At 47.9% G+C, this 17,953-nt stretch overlaps 1 long non-coding RNA gene across 1 annotated transcript in view; it reads left to right on the top strand.

Annotated features, from left to right (window-relative positions):
- The first annotated feature begins 290 nt into the window (after window positions 1–290).
- LOC144110415 (uncharacterized) overlaps window positions 291–17,953 on the top strand; it is a 36,735-nt gene continuing 19,072 nt past the window's right edge. Inside the window, exons 1-2 of the long non-coding RNA XR_013309833.1 lie at window positions 291–343; window positions 1,971–2,198. This is a non-coding gene — a long non-coding RNA (uncharacterized LOC144110415). The remainder of the gene's footprint in view (window positions 344–1,970; window positions 2,199–17,953) is intronic.

Genomic DNA, 17,953 nt, shown 5'->3' with positions numbered 1-17,953 from the left:
AGCGTTTCGCCTCCATCGAAACGCGATAATAATGGCAGGGAACCAGCCGGTTTGAGTGGAGAATCTTTCATCAGTGTTTGTAATCGTCGTTCTGGTCATGAAGGCGTTCTTCCATGCACACATTTTCTTTCCACCGTCTGTGCACTGAAGCTTCTCGGGAGAAATCCTGAGTGGGGACCAGAAGCTGAAGCACCGACAACCGAACGACGTGCTACCCCTGAGCCTGGCACTCAACCAGGCTGTCGCCCTGGTGTTCCTCGGAGCGCTCGCCTCTCTTGGTGCCTGGCTATTCGCTGAGCCTGACGTCATCGGTGCGCCTCCGCGCAAATGCCTAGCCTGCGAGGTGAGCTTTCCCTATTACGGCTCGTTCAGGGCTACGATAATATTCGTTATTTGACACAAAAGCTGCACGCGAGATGATGTAGACACTAAACGTAAGTGGGACGAGCGTAGACTGTCGATACGAGATTTCTGGAACAGCGCTGTCATCCTACCGTCAAAGAGCGGTAGCACTGTGTGTCTCGTCTTCCCTTCGTCTGTCGTCTGCCAGCGCTAAAATGTTCAGACTGTCGTTTGGGCTAGTTGGTGAAAGATCATGATGGAGAAAAGCGTGAAAAGGTCGAAACACAAAGACAAGAGGGAAGACACCACAAGAAGACACCACAAGCACTTGTTGTGCCTTCCCTCTTCGTGTTTAGACCTTTTTGCGACCAACGGTGCGCATGCGCAGTAAATACTCGTCACCGTCCATAGCGCCAACACCATCATCTCGTGCAACCGAGAAATTTCAACTCCTTATAGAATATATGAAACGAAATCCCGCTGACACACTTGTACGGACTGTGTTCGGATATCTTGGAGGCTTCAAGGATGTCCCGTGCCGTTTGGTCTTTTGCATAGCCGACGAACTTTGTCAACCCGACAAGCGGTAAGCAATCGCTATCACAATATTCGCAGCGTTCTGGTCGACGTTTCTCGGAATTCGATTCCGACGACTTCTCATGTTCTCGTTGACCTTGTTATTACAAGGTACCGTCTGGCCTACATAAACCAGAAGGCAAGTAAACGGAAGCCTGAGACACTGCGCCCGTTTTGCATAACACATGCATATTCTTGTGGTTGATGCCACGTTCGACGTTTCTACTTTTATCTTTATTTGTTAAGACACGCAAATGAGACAACTTGCAGGGTGCGGTTTGCCTCTTCTATGATTAACGTTTCCTGTGAAATTATGCGTCTATCCCCATCGCACGTTTCTTGAGTGTTGGTTAATTTGGGTGGCAGAAAGTGAGGTAGGCGGTTGGTATTAAGAAGTTCGCGGGGATAGGGTGGCCGCAGTTGGAACAGGACAGGGTTATTTGGAGAGATACGGGAAATGCCTTTGTCCTGCAATGGGCGTAGTCAGGCCGAATACGAATTTGAGGTCATAGTTAGAGTCCTTTGTCCTGCTGTGGGTGCGGCTGAGACGGTGATAGGCTCCGCATGCCAGTACCTGGGTTAATAATTCGACATTCTTAGAAGCCTCACTGGGGAAAAAAATGTGTCGTTGGTCAGAGAATTCGCCGATTGGCTGGAACGACGTGACGTGACCACGTCGGATAATTTCCATTCTCCCGAGTGCGTGGTAACCTCATCTGACCGGACATGACATCGCCAGATCGGAAATGACGTCATCTTCGGTGAAAGCATCAGCAACCTCTAATGCTATCGCACTGTCGACACATATTGTAAACTCTGAACAAGAATATGCCGGTTTGAGAGTAAAATGTGGGTAAGCTCCCTTTTATAAAAAGGGAGTGTGCTAGAGGACACCATACTCCCCTTTTACTTCTTTCTTTGCAGAGTGTGTAGACGGCAGTGCGCTAAAGGACAACATGCCCGCTTTTTACTCTTTTCTGCTTAGGTGTCCCAATAAATCTTTTGGACTTCCGTCGATTTCTAGTCATAAGTGTCGTCTCATCGAAACGCAGGAGGCCGAGGCGTTCCTGGACAGGGTGTCTGAGCCGTGGGTGTCGCCGTGCGACGACTTCTACGAGTACGTGTGCGGCCGATGGGGCGCCGCGCCGTCCTTCTAAGCGGCGCTGACGGCCGAGGGGCACCGTGCCCTGCGCGACGCCCTCACCTCCTACCCACGGGGGTTCACAAGGGCCTACGCCACGTTCGAGAAGCTGGCCGCTTACTACCGCTCCTGCTACATGGTAAGCTATAGTTTGTTTTAGGGGGGTTTAACGTCCCAAAGCGGCTCAGGCTGTGAGTGACGCAGTAGTGAAGGCCCCCGGAAATTTCGACCACCTGCGGTTCTTTAACGTGCACTGGCATCGCACAGTACACGGGCCTCTAGAATTTCTCCTCCATCCAAATTCGACCGCCGTGGACGTGATCGAACCCGCTTCTTCAGAGTCAGCACTCGAGCGCCGTAACCAATGAGCCACCGCGGCGGCCCCATGGTGAGCTATAGATAAATTTCACGTGAGGTCACGGGCGCCACCTTTCGGTACTGTGGCTAGCTGCCACAGTGTCCGCAGGAACCGGTTGGGAACGGCAGGTTGACAAAACGCTGAGGCTTTCGCTGCGTTTACGGATCCAGAGATGGTGGACGCTATGACTTTGGTGAAAACTACGTTTAGGCCTTGCGGTGATGCCACTGTAGCTGGCGTAACGCTCGAGTCACATCTGCTGGCTTGAATTTGTGGCCGTTCCGTTAGAACTTTTTTTTATTGAAGGCGAGGGGAAGTTCCAAAAAAGCGTGATTGATTGCGCGTGGTGTCACAGGTGCCGTGACAGTGGTTCCATAGGTAGTTCTGCGGCGGTTCCACCGTTAACACCTAAACAGATGACACTATACGAATTTGATAAGCGTGCAATGTTCAAGCATGGATTTAACGGAGGGGAGGAACCAATGTTTAAAAGGAGCCAGAATTCAAGCTAGAAGTTGCCAAATGTAACTACGCCATATATATATATATATATATATATATATATATATATATATATATATATATATATATATATATATATATATATATATATATATAATGTTGGCGCCAAATTTGTACCCAAACAGTACAGAAGCGATATTATCAATACAGTAGTTATGAAAGAACGAGACGAAAAGTTCCAGAATAAACTCAAGAAACAAAATAAACACCACAAAATTCTCGCCAATTTGCTTGATGTTCAAGCCACGTGTGCGTTAAAAAAGAATTATTAATTGATCAGTGCACGTAGATGGTGATCTTGCGAGAATAGTTGTGACATTTTCGGCAGCAGTTCAGTGGAAGGTTGAAGCTGTTTCGCATTGAAGCCGTTGACCAAACCCTACTCGTGCAATTGCCATTAGCCAGTCTAGTTTTTTTTTTTGTAGCGCATCTTCTTTCCTCACATTAAAAGAACACGCACTCAGCATACACTTTAGAAACTGTTTGGCAATTTGCAATGTTTCTTGCATAACATGTGGAAAAGGCCATTCGCCGGAAGTGTCTTTGAACGATGCCGAAGATGCATGATAAAATCGAACATTATGCGTGATAAAGCGCGCGCTAATTGTTGGCAGCTGTGTTCTGACTCCATCTCGATGGAGGAGGATCCAAAATATGAAGCCGCAGCTTCAGTACGGCTTCACGGCTCTTCGCGCATTGTATGTCATCAGGATTGATGGCGTGCTGCCTCTGAAGTGCACACGAGGCATTTAGAAGCGGCTGCAGTGGTTGTATCGCCATTTACCTCAAAAACTGAACGCAGCACTCTCAAATGGCTTCTTGGTCGAGTGAAATTTTATTTATTTATTATTTATTTACAAATACTGCGGTGTCAATGAGACCAAGCAGGTGGGCATGTCGTACAACATTTTCTTCCGATTAACATCAGTTATAAATAAGCTCTTGCGTTTAACATGTGAAAGAGAAAAAAACATGGGAAGAGAGCAAAAGTGAACAAGCACGCATATCAGTTATGTAGAATTGCTTTTACGCAATCTCACAGAAATAAACTTGCATGCGCTACCCCTTAGATAAATGATAACCTGATAAAAGTAGGGAAAAAACGTCACAGAATGTCGCGACCCAAAATACAGCAGCAGCGCATGGTCAAAATTATTGGCGGAAAAACTTTCAGAGGGGAGACCATTCCACTGACTAACTGTACGAGGAAAAAAAATGTTTATACAAGTTAGTACGGGCATGCAAAGGCAGCAAATTGTGAGCGTGACGGTGCCTTGACACGCGTGGCAGGTAACGTTGAATGTATGGCCGTCTATTAAATTCTAGCAAATTGTCATACACCCTGAAAATAAATTTATGTCGTGCTATAGTACTTCGCAATTCTAAGATAGGGATATGGTTGTCAACCATGAGTTGTGACGGGGAATCAGTGGGCCTAACTTGTTGAAAATGAAGCTCACTGCTCGCCTCAGAACCCTTTCAAGTTTATGTTTATGCTTTAGATGAAAGGGATCCCATACTATGGCTGCATACTCTAATTTCGGCAATACGTAAGTTCTGTAGGTTATCATTTTCAAATCAGAAGGTGCTGTTTTCAGCTTATGACGCAGAAAGCCGAGTTTTCGGGAAGCGGATGCGCAAATGTTATCAATGTGTCCGGACCACGAAAGAGTGTTTGTAAACGTTACGCCTAGGTATTTGTATTCTGCGACTTCCTTATTTGAGTATTATTGATGCAATATGAAAATGAAATTGCCTGTGTTTTGTTCGTGACGCGAAGTAAGACCGCTTTTTCAGTGTTTAGGGTCATAGACCAAGCCGTGCACCATTCATTAAGTGTGGCTATACTATTGTGTAAGTGAAGTTGGTCGTCACGGCCTGTAACCTGCTTAAAGAGCAGACAATCGTCTGAGAACAACCTGATGTTAACATGAGGATGACCGGCACTAGTCATATCGTTAACATAGATAAAGAAACGAATTGGTTCCAGTACACTTCCTTGAGGCACTCCGTGCGAAACCAGAAACACATTGGAGGCATGGCCATTGACATCCACGAACTGAGTGCGGTTCGAAAGGTACGCTCTTATCCATTTTATGATGAATGCAGGAAGACCAAAATTTGTAAGTGTTTCAAGAAGCTTGCCGTGAGGAACGCGATCAAAAGCTTTGCTAAAATCAAGGAAGATAAGATCAACCTGCCCAGAAGAATAAAGTGTTAGAGTTATTTCGTGAGTAGTTGTTAAAAGTTGAGTACATGTCGACAAACACCCCCGAAATCTATGCTGAAATGGAGAGAGTAAGTTGTTAGCTTTAAGAAACTTTGTTATGTAGTGAGCGTTGATGTGTTCTAGTGTTTTGCAGCTCGTAGAAGTCAGTGAAATTGGGCGGTATTTTTCCACAAGCTGGCGGTCACCTTTTTTCTGGACTGCTATAACATGGGCCACATGCCAATCGTCAGGTAAAGTTGCCGTGCTAATAGATAAAGAAAAGCTGTCAAACTCTGTGCAACAGGCTCAGCGTGACGAAGAAGGAAGGAATTCGGTATGTATGCCATCTGGGCCTTCAGAAGATTTTTGTTTAACTTTTAGCAATAATGAAAACACGCCCTCAAAAGATATGATGTCTTACACTTGGTAGCAAGAAGACGAAGCCTCTGTGACACTATCAACCTGGTTGAATACAGAATGAAAATATTCATTCATTATGTTGGAAATTTCCTGTGGATCCGCAATCACATTATCGTTCTGCCTTATTTCTTGCAGGTGTGTACTCTTATTTCCAAGGTACCGCCAAAATTTATCAGGGGTAGTTTTTATTTAGTTCGGCAAGGTACTGGAAAAATATTTGTCGGGCTAGCAATAATGCATCCGAAAGCTTAGTTTGAAATTGGCGAATATCTACGGAGTTTCTGTTCTTCCGCTTTTTTGCGCGTTTTAGCCTACGCTTAAAATGTATAATTTTTCTGTCAACCTATGGGTTTGTTCACTCTGCTTTAATGCATTGGTCGGAAAAAAGGCATCGATGCAGTATTTACAGCAAGTTACAAACGCCTGCCATAGTGAAGTAATGTCAGTTTTTGGTAAGTTGTCAACCAGCTTCCGTAGTTCAAGGACAGATTGATCATTGGCATGACTGAAGTCTTTAACAGTTTTACAACCTTTAATGTATTTTTTCTGGCAGTTATCAAGGCTGCAACTGTACTGCACAAGCTTGTGGTCCGATATTCCCTCCTCCACGCAAACCTCGAACTCTAATATTCTTGCTAACAAATACAGGGTCTAATATTTAGCCGTGTCACCATTATCGCGCGTGTTTTCAAGTACGATTTGCTTTAAGTCGCATGCAAGCATTGTGTCGGAAAGAGCGCTATCCACAAACCGTATTTCAGGCCTATGTAGCCAGTCCACTGCAGGTAGGTTAAAATCACCCGTCATAATAATTTGCCGGTTTTGCAGCGCAAGCTCGTAGTCACGCAGTGAGATCAAGAACTCGGGAGGGGATGGCGGTGGCCTATAAATTGCACATACCACAACTACCTGTCCTCAACAGTTAATCTTAACAAATAGTCTTTTATGGTTATCAATCTGAGGAAGTATTTCATAAGTAATCGTGTTTTTTTAACAGCAATACCACGGCCCCTTGATCCACGATACCGGCGAAATATCTTATGCGATGGTGATACCAGTATTTCGTCGCTAAAACCACCGTGCAGCCACGTTTCTGTGACAATTGTAATGTGTGGGTCATACTTGAGGAGAAGGAATTCAAGCTGTTCAGCCTTATTTACTTTACTTCTAGCACTGAAATTTAAAACTCTCAGAGTTTTAGAAACGACGCAGGTGTTGCGTCATTCGCCATCAGAAGTTTGGCTTTCGCGGCTGATGGCAATTCGTTGAATTCGATTATCATCTCAAGCGTAGAAGCAGCCATCAATTCTCAGTTTATCATTGATAACAAAAGCACGTTTCCTGCTGTCGACATCTGGTTTAGCAGTTCCCCATAGAAGTTTACGTTTTCTCAGAGGTTGTTTGCTGTAGTCATTCTGAATAGATATACCGCTACCTTCTATCTTACGTACGTTGCGAAAAACAGCCTCTTTTTCTAAATAGTCCTGAAAATGTACAATAATAGGCCTTTTTCCTGGCTGTCTTCTAAGACGGTGAATACGTGCGACAGACCTGCAGGACTGTTGCAGTTTTTCTAAAAATATGTCACGGATGACAGCTTTACGCAACGCCTCATCATCTTCCTTATCTTGCTCTTTGACACCGAAGACAATTAAGTTTGACCGGCGACTGAGGTTTTCAAGATCAGTCAGTTTTCATACTGTTTGCTAACGTTCTGATTTAAGGCTATAACTTTGTCTTCTAATGTTTGGATTTGGGAAGTGTTCACGGCAATTTCTAGCAGCAACTTGTCAAATTGATTCCGCCGAATGTTAACAGTGGTAATAGCTTGTTCATTTGATGTAAGACGCTCCCGAATACCAGCTAGCTCAGTTAATATGTTTGCCTGCCCCATCTGAAGGTGAGCAAACATCTCTTCAACTGTGGGGCCAGGATGTTCTTCGATGTCGCCACAAACAAGCAATTTACACATACAGAAGCAGTCGTAAGCAATTGACAATCATGTCCGTGGGAATGGCAAAACCAACAATGTAATATCATTACTGCGGATAGTGGAGACAGGCAAACTGATTTGGGGAAGCAACACAAATTGTTTGGTGAGCGACATGATCTCTCTCGTTTCGCCGTGCCCACTGGCGAAGAACTGTTGTGGACGGTCTTTTATAGGGCATCCCGATATGGTAGCTGATTTCACGTGCGCATCGTAGCGAACTTTGTGGTCGGCAGGTGGCAGAAGGGGAGGAAAATGGGGCGGTAGTCTTCCACGTCACGCACGAAGAGCACTGTCGATGAGCTCGCTTTGTACGATGAAGCGACGCTTGCCAGCAGCAAAACCTGGGGAAGCAACAGAAATTGTTTCGTGAGCGACATGATCCCTCTAGTTACGCCGTGCCCACTGGAGAAGAACTGTTGTGGACGGTCTTTTATAGGGCATCCCGATATGGTAGCTGATTTCACGTGCGCATCGTAGCGCACTTTATGGCCGGCAGATTGCAGAAGGCGAGGAAAAGGGGGCGGTAGTCTCACGTCACGCACGATGAGCACTGTCGATGAGCTTGCTTTGTACGATGAAGCGACGGTAGCAAGCAGCAAACCTAGGGAAAAAACAAATTGTTTGGTGAGCGATATGACCCCTCGGGTTTCGCCGTGCCCATTAATCTTTCTCAACATGTCGCGTTCTTTAGAGTCGCGCTGCGCAGACGTGTAAGCTCCCTAACTCCCTAGGATCCCTAATCGCCCCACTCTCGACTGTGGTGACGGTGGGATTAAAAAATGTGGCCAGTAAATACACCAAAATAGAAGTTAAGAGTAGCCGGAAAGAAGCCAGGAAGCCAAATTAAACATTTCATTGCCAGGCAGGGTTCTAATTCGCAATTATTTGGCTCAAAGCAGTCACAAACGGCAACCATCTCCCGCCCGTGGTCCTCAGAACGAAGCCACATTTACTTCCATATTTCCTGAGAATGAAGCTTAAAAGATGGATGGCACGCATGAGACATATGGCTACACGGAACTCACCGTGCTTGGAGTGGGTCTACTCTGAACAGCGCCTTCTATATTTTGGGGTGTTACACTAAAATTCCCTTTGCGGAGGCAATGTAACGCTTAGGCTCCCCACTTGCTGCTGCACGCACAATGCTCGAACAATTAAAGTTTTGCCGAGTTTTCCTTGCGTCAAGATGACGGAGCGCTTGTTGAGCGACATAGGGGGCTCGCATTTTTATGACCTTTAAAAACTATTTAAACACCGAGTTCTACTCCACGGAACATTCAAGATTCAATATGACTAACACTATCGGATTTTAGTAGTGGTTTAACCTGGTTAAACCGTGTAGACGTACAAAACCAGGTATTCATTCTCGAAAAGGAGGGGACACTTAACTCTGCCTTGAGGGTACGATGCGATATGTATTGCGTAAATACAGAATTGGTAATCATCTACCTGACGTTCATAGATGGAGGCGAGCCTTCCTGCCACTATCAGCGTTTTGCCACAGCGCTTTAGCGATGCGCCACTGCACTGGCAGTTGGCTGTACCTGTCACAGCCAGCATAGGTTTATGGCTTATGGGGGTTTAACGTCCCACAGCGACTCAGGCTATGAGACGCCGTAGTGAAGGGCTCCGGGAATTTCGACCACCTGTTCTTCTTTAACGCACACTGACATCGCACAGTACACGGGCCTCTAGCATTTCGAAAAGCGACCGCCGCTTTCGGGATCGAATCCATGTCTGTCGGGCCAGCAGCCGAGCGCCATAACCACTCAGCCACCGCGGCGGCGCTAGACACCATAGTGATTGTGCGACCAATGTTTCTCTTCCCGAAAAACTTCTCGCGCAGCTGGTGTTACGCTCCTCCCAACTTACCGGGGCTTGGATAGTAACTCCTCTTTCTAGGCAACGGCACAAGATCAAACGAACGGGCAGATGCCCGCTAAAGTTTTCGGAACGCCGAAATTAAGAATAACGTCAATTTCTTCGCTCACTAGAAGCGCAGCCAGGCAATGAGGAATGCCTTGTGCAGTTCACGCTGGGAACATCAATGCACACCCTTAAATTCATGGCCGCATATTCTTAGGCTGCCCAGTAATTATGCTTAATTGTAATTTTCGTGTTCCGAAAAATTTTGCGGGCACCTATACGTACGTACGGTGACAACATTCATGGCCTATGTGAGGGTTTCAGTGCTTTCTGACTAATTCTATGCGGAACATTCTTCTGGTTCACAAAGAACTTACTATTTTTGCAAACTATAAGGCCGCACTGCGCCCTATACGTGTTGTTCTGAGCCTACTGGTTTCATGCCACTCTCACGGCAGATGCAGACCGGACGCGTTCGCAGTGCAACTCCGCACTCTGTGAAACTCTCTCGCTCGCAGGACATGGAGAGTCGCCACGACACTGCCTATTTCGTCGAGCGCATCTCGGAGCCCACCGGCCTCCGCTGGGACACTCTCATCGCCAAGAGGAGCCCCCACGAACTGGTCGACGTGATGGTCGCCATGAGCGCACGATTCGCCGTCTCAGTGGTCATCAGGGTGGTCACGCTCGAGCTGAAGTACAGCTTCGTCGTTTCTCCGCTCGAAGACGACAAGCTGATCAGTCCGTCGAGGCTGACCACACTGCTTGAGACGGTGGTCATCCTGGTGAACCGCTCTTTGTAAGGAGATCCACAAGTAATCACGAACCGAGCGCCGGAACTCCACCGGAAGATCCTGGAAGCATACAGCAGCCGCGACTGCAACGAGTCCAGGCTCCTCGCCGACACCAAGACTGCCCTGCCCCACCTCGGACTCGGCGACACTGCGAGCTGGCTACAAGCCGTGGAAAGACACACTCGCTTGAACGACACCAATGACTCGACGGTGGCCTTGGACGCTCCCAAGCTGCTGAAGACCAGCCTGCAGCTGTTCGCCCTCGCTGACGACACGGCCCGCTCGGTGTACCTGTTCGCGCACGTCGTGAATGCTGTCTCACAAGAGTACGACCTCAACGTGAAGGTAGGCGGCCGGCCGGACGTCGCGAGCCAGACGTGTCTGCTGTGGCTCAACGCCAAGGAACTGTCCGCTGCTCGGCGCTCCTTCGAAATATCTACGCTCGCTCCGCAGCGCACCGTGATCGCCATCAAGGAGATGATGACCCTGGTCACGCTTCAGCTCGTCAAGCGGGTCTCTCTCAACCGGCGTGTCGAGACCTCGGCGCGGATTCTGCTCAGCCATAGCCTGCGCTCGTATTCTTACAAGAGCGTCTTCTCGGGACCGTACCTCAATATGAGCCGTCTGGAGAGCGCCTACGAAACGTTTCCAGCCATGCCTAACCTCTACCAGGAGGGCATGTGCACGCGCACTTTCTGGTGCCCGAAGAACTGCTCGACACTTGCATGGATGGCAAGCTGCTCGCCGACGTGAGCCAGTAGATGTGCCTGTCCCCCTACGTCCTGCTCGCGCCCATGGTGTACGGGGAGGCGGACAAGTTCTTCAACTACGCCTCTCTGGGCTTCTTCATGGCCACCAGAATAGTGCATGCCTTCCTCTCGCCCAAGACGACGACCGAAGAGGAAGAGCGCGCCGTCACCTCACTATTGGAGACGGCGACCAAGTGCCACAAGCAGGCGGGTGACGCCAAGCACCCGTCGGACGTGGTGGACGCCTTGAGCTTCGCCTTGGGGCTCCGCGCCACCCTAGAAGCGTACCGCACTTGGTCGACATCGGCGCTAAAGTCGGGAGAGAAGACCTCCATGCTCCGGACGTTCTTCCGAAGGGCCTGCCTCACGGTCTGCTCACAGTCGCCGTCGAGACACCGACCACACGGGGGCAGCTACGGACGCTTCAGCTCCAGACAGGCGTGCAACGTCACCGTCAGGAGCATGCCCGAATTCTTCGTCGCGTTCCAGTACAGGATCGTCCACAATATGAGCAGGAACGGCATCTGCACGTTATTTTAGTTTTAGTCAGATATTCTTCCGCACACGTGCTGTCTAGGTTCGCCTTGAGAAAAGTTACGTGGAAACAATCGGCCATATTTAGTTGAAAGCGTACCATGTAAAATGTATACCTGGAGTACATTCTCGCTAACATCTAAATGACAATAATCTTCGCGTGAAAAGGAGTATTCAAAAACCGATACAAACTGGCTCTGTGGGCGTCCAATGCTATTTGCCACAAAGTCCGTCGCCAGTGTGACCAGGGCTCTGTGGTGAACTACGAACCAGCGGCCCTGCGTTTCATAGGTTTCGTTAAGGACGGAGAAAAGTAACCTCCGAAGAGACTGGCTTATAGCCGAGTTTTCAAACGCTCATGCTTTTGTCTTCTGTCTACGTGCTTGCATTCTCCTGCTTTTTTTAACTGATGCGGGACTGTCGACGGATTCATAAAATACGCCGGCACTTGCGAGCGATCAACTGGATAAAATGCGGCCATTTCAACATGTTAGTTGCAGATGCTACCGTTGGTGCTATCATTCGGAGACGATAATATGTAACTCTTGTCTTTCAGCGATTGATCTCTGACGATTGGAGTTGAGCGCCCGTCCTGTCTACTGTCTATTTGCGCGTGTTTTTTTAGCGCTGTCTTACTTTACTTTTAAGTTGATTTAAGATGTCTTGGGACTGGGAGCAGAAATCATTGTATGATTACGATTTCGCCCGATAAATGGATTCGATAATAGAATTCGGTTATCACCTGACAACAAGAAACTGCCAAATTATAACGATACGGAATAACCTAGGAGCAGGAAAAGCAGATGTCACATCAGCGATGATATCTTTCGTCATCTGGAACGTATATGGCTGATCCATCGTAACGGTTGTCATCTCGGAGGCAAAATTTCGCGTGATATTGCGGAATATTCTACCTGTGCAAACCATTATAAGACAGGTTTCGAAGAGACGTATAGTCACTGTTAAATGGTTCTGGAGAAATACCACAAAGGATGCAAGGCCACAAAGTGGCAGGCTTGATGAGGCGAACGGCTGAGCGTAGGCTTCCTCGCCTCGCGGGGAGGTTACTGACTTGGATTGAAGATCCATAACTGCGGCATTTTCTGTTAAAAAAATCCATGTTTAGGTTGACGTCACGGGGACACTGCTCGAGTACTGTGAATGTTGCCAGTGACGTCTCTTGTCGAACCATTACCTTGGACCTGCTTGTGCAGGTCGGAGTGATCAAGTGACCTCCGTCAGCAGAAATCTGCGTGCCCGTACAAAGCGTAGTTACCATTTTCGAGTTGTAGCGAATGGCCTACTTAGAACTGAGTACTTGGCACCGGTGTCTGCAGTCGTTACAACGGTCATGCCTGTGTTGCTCGGACAGAGCAGACGCACACAGCGAGGGAGACTCAAGTGCTACTCATACGGCTGTGACTTGGCGATTGCCTAGTCGGTTTATTATTCGAAATTAATCCGGAGCCGTCCATTACGGCACCACTTTCTTCCTTCATTCTCTCTGTTCCTCCTTTATCTCTCCTCTCACGGCGCGATTCAGGTGTCCGTCAAGATGTGACAGATACTGCGCCATTTCCTTCTCCCAAATAAATCTTCAAGCGAAAGCTTTACTGGCCGCGAACTTGCGATTACGCAGTGGCTGAGCTCTGAGGAGGCACGTGATGTCACAACGCGCTCCTTGGCGCGGATATTTCCCTCTCTCTCTAACTCCCTAGTTCGTGGGTTCGAACCCGACCGCGGCGGCTGCGTTTTTATGAAGGCAAAACGCTAAGGCACCCATGTTCTGTGCGATATCAGTGCACGTTACAGAACCCCAGGTGGTCGAAATTAATCCGGAGCCCTCCTCTAAGGCACCTCTTTCTTTCTATCTTCTTTCAGTCCCTCCTTTATTCCTTCACTTACGGCGCGGTTCAGGTGTCCGCCGATATATGAGACATACTGCGCCATCTCCTTTCTCCAAAAACCAATTATAATTATCTCGCTCTCTAGACACTACTGCTCATGCGTCACTAGTAGCACCGAGCCACAGGTGTACCGCCGCTGCGCAGCGCCGCGCCTCTCAATTTTCAGTTTTTTCTTTCTTTCCCTCCCTCCTTTATCCCTTCCTTTACTGCGCGGTTCGGGTGTCCACAGAGATATGTGAGACGGTTACTGTGCCATTTCCTTTCCTCAAAAACCAAACAAAACAACTGAGCCGACAACGTTCATAGAGTTCATTGACGTTGACAACTTTGCAAAGGCCGTTCATTTTCGCGAAAGGAAAGGCGCACAACCAGCTCCGTGGTTCAGTGAGACCTCAATCTCGCTTTCATGTACACTGGCGTTGGTGTCCAACTGCAAAAGCCTGTTTTGACTGCCTTCCGCACACTGGATAGGCAGCGCGCCGTCCCTGTCACGCTGGGAGGTGGCATGCAGTTGATGGTTGATCGCGAGAGATTGATCACCAAATGAACACTGCGGCCCAGCTATAGCTGCAGTGCCGCCTATCAGCCACAACGCTGTCAGCGCTAATGCATTCATTTTAAACCAGCCAGAAGACGCGACACAAAGGAAGAAGCAAACAAGACGAGGCTGGACTAACAACTGAAGTTTTATTGAAAGGAAGAAAACAACGAAGACTCGCACTGAGATGCGCGCGCACATAAGCCGTATCAGTGAAAGGGCACACAAAAAATTTTTCAATGTCAGGGTCTTACTAACAAGTTATCTAAAAAGGCAAATTCCTTAGCGTGAAGGTCCTTAGCCTTAGCAATGTAGAAGGCTTCAACTATCTCGCGACAGATTTGTTTTTCATTTCTATAAACTACAGTTGTGTCGCTGAAGTCAGGCGTGCAAAGAGACAGATCATCGTCCGATTTGCATTCTCGAGATTGCATGTGCAACGCCAGAGTAGAGTTCGCCTTCCCACCCAGAGAGTTAGAATGCTCCGTCAGGCGCACATTTAGACATCTGCCCGTCTGCCCGTAGTAGCATCGACCACAAGGCAGAGGAACGCGATACACCACATTCTTTCTGCAAGGGGTGAGCCGTGTCTTATGTGACACTGTGCATATAGGCCGCATCTCTCTCTCACCACCGCCACATGTATCAAAGCACCAATGAGGCGTCCGTATATCCAGGTACCCAGATATGCGCCCTTCTTTTGCTCAAAGCCATCGCCGTCTAGAACATTCTCAACACCGATGAACAGAGCGAACGCCGACATTTTTCGCTTTGTATATCCTGGATTAGCCGAGCTAATCTGCATTAATTTTTTTTCTGGTTGCAGTGGAACAGCCACTCCCGAAATGTTGCCGCTTCTGGTTTTCCCTACGGGGTCTAGGCCACCTTCTCCGCTTCAGACCTCCGTATATAAGAAAGTACGCGGGAAAGGCGACCGGGAATAGTTATATGCTAACGGATGCGGCCGTTACTGCGCAGCGCTCGTGGCGCGTTGGGACAAAATCCTAGCGGAGCCATTCGTCACTAAATGCAGTTGTGGTACTCGTGAACAGCCCCTCAGCAATGGCAGCACAGAGGGCGATGATCGGCAGTGTGCCAGACACTGCTTTTGCGTGGGCCGACACGACAAACGGCTGCGGCGTATGCCATTGAAAATTTAAAATTGGTTTTGAAGAATGGAACTCACGCTGCAACGATGTCATATTTTGGTGGACACCCAAACCGCGCCTTAAGGAAAGGGATAAAGGAGGGATAAAGAGAAGAAAGGAATAAAGAGGTGCCGTTGTGGAGGGCTCCGGAATAATTTCGACCACCTGGGGATCTTTAAGGAGCACTGGCATCGCACAGCACACGGGCGCCTTTTGCGTTTTACCTCCATCGAAACGCGGCCGCCGCAGTGTTTCGAACCCGGGTACTCCGGCTCTGTAGACGAGCGCCCTATCCAGTCTGCCGCCGCTGCGGGTATACCATGGCCTGTGACGGTTTCGGTTGGAGACGTTCGGGTTGCGTGAGCGCCTGCTGCACATCTTTACGAATAAAGTACGACAAGGATGGAAACTGTGGCGGCTAGCTGTGTCATCGAAAAGAGCTCCTCGCATGCTACGGCCCTTAAGACAACGAAGATTTTGCTCTTGATGCCCCTCGTCAGATAACGGAATTTCAGTGCGAAATCACTAGTTCACGACGTCAAACTAGCTCACAGGTATTGTGTGAAGCTTGACCTTGGGCAAACCATAAATAAATGAAAAAACATTGCCCCACTGCGATTTGAATTCTCGAGGGCGCGAAAAGATCGGCGCAGCTTGTGCAGTGCACGAAAGCACTGTAATATCACCTCAGCCGATCACGCCTAAAGAAAAAGTTGAGGCGCGATCACACACGCGTGTGATCAACACACACGCACGCGCACACACGCAGGCACGCACGCATGGACGCCCACACGCACACAGACACGCGCACGCACGGACGCGTGCACACACACACACACGCACGCAAACACAGAGACAGTGGGAGAGAGAGCCTTGCAGCACTCTCGCGCTGAGCACTGCACATCATAATCTTCGTCAATACTATTGTCAAACTAGTGTTGCGATAGTGACAGATGTGCGCGGCATGCGATAGCGTGGACAGTGATGCAGCAGGAACACGGCACATGGAGCATGCGGGTTGGCGTAGACATTGCTGCGTAAACGCGGCGTTTTATAAATGGTAAATTGGCACGATGGTGAAAAAGCTCAAGACCCGCATAACTGGCTGCATAGGTCAGTGGACACCTCAATCGTGCTTTCAGGTACGTGACGGTGGGGCCCACCTGCAAATAACCATGCTTTCCCACAATGTTTCGTACTTAGCAATACTAAACCACCAAACTACCAGCAATTTGTTGTCTAAATTTGCAGGATTGTTTAAATTCAGCTATCACGCACTTTAATTTCCCAAAAACCCGGCTTCCGCAGCTTCGTTCCCTGCCAGGCGGCACACCGTCGGAACCAAGCTGGCCGTAGGGCGCCTCAAGGGGCCCAAACTGACGACTGGCGTATTCAGAATGATCGCACCGACTGTGCGGCAATGCGCCGAACTTCTTGGAAGCCAGTCGCAATAAATCTGCGACGACAGGGACGCGAATTGGTGTCGCAAAACGGCTCATATACACTGCGCTGCGCTGACAATCGCGCTATGTGAAGCGGGGTTTAGGTATCGAAAAGGAAAATTTGTTTTTGAGGAAAGGAAGTGACGCCGTAACGGTCGCACCTATCACGGTGGGCACCTGAACCGCACCGTAAGGGAAGGGATAAAAAGAGGGAGACCGAAGAAAGGTAGAGGTGCCTTAGTGAAGGACTCCTGAATAATTTCGACCACCTGGGTATCTTTAACGCATGGGAGTCTTTCTCGATTCGCCTCCCTGGAGAATGGGAGTTTTGACCTAGAATACCGACCCGGCATGAAAAATACTCAGGGCAGCTAACACAAGTGGTCAGGCATCTTTCTTGGTGTTCCAAATTTTGTTACGAACAAATGAAAACTTCAGCATGGGTAAGTTTTACGCAGCTTTTGAACAAATCACTTTCCTACTTCATTAAGCACCAGAGCTACAAGTATCATGCAATACCGTAACACTACACAACACGAAGCAAAGAACCCAACCACGTAATGTTTGCATAGACCGCAGCCAGGAAGCCAGAGTACTTGTCTCATGCCAATGCTGCATCAATAAAGCGCAAGTGTTCAAGCGGGAAGCTTAGTATGAGTTTTATTGAACACACTGGAAATTATATCTAAAAGAATCTGTTTGTCCAAATCATCAAAAGTGCACAAAAGTAAATTGAAGCTGGGCAACTGCAACATATGTATGATATCCCAAATAAGAAAATGGCATTATGCAAGAAGCACTTCACTGACATGAAGCCCAACATCTCTTGATACCATTTACACAAACTTCAATGCTTTGACACACTGCATCCGATATGACACAAACTCGGTAACTGCCAAGCTTGTTGAAACATCGGAAAGAATATGAAAAGTTACGCTATACACCCTTGAATTATATAATGCACGCCTTGTATAAATCACATAACTGCACTTTAGGCATATTCCAATTCCGGTTAACACCCTTCTTTCTGAAGCAATTAGCATTTTTAAGTCCTTTATAATTTTAGTTCGCATACAATGCGTGCGACTCAGGTTGGTTGCTTAGTTTCTAATTTTGATAATTTATGCTCAGATAAGGCCCCTAAGCAAAGAATTTAAAGATCCCTATGTTACATAGTAGAGCTTCCATTGCCATCTGCCTGCTCCTACTGACATACTTAGCCCTTTTGAGGCATGAGCGTTTAAACCCATCTCGTAAACTATGATGTTAAGGTAAGGGATCGGGGAAATGTCATAACATTCGACATGTAGAAACCTGGAAGTATTCGAGGGCTTTTCTGAGCATACTATACTGAAATTACGCGACTATCCTAGCCAGACCAGTACTACTGTTTTTCATAAAGTGTTTGCAGTCG

Source organism: Amblyomma americanum, chromosome 11, assembly GCF_052857255.1.
Source record: "Amblyomma americanum isolate KBUSLIRL-KWMA chromosome 11, ASM5285725v1, whole genome shotgun sequence".
NCBI classification, from domain to species: Eukaryota; Metazoa; Arthropoda; class Arachnida; order Ixodida; family Ixodidae; genus Amblyomma; species Amblyomma americanum.
This window is presented reverse-complemented; position numbering and strand designations above follow the sequence as displayed.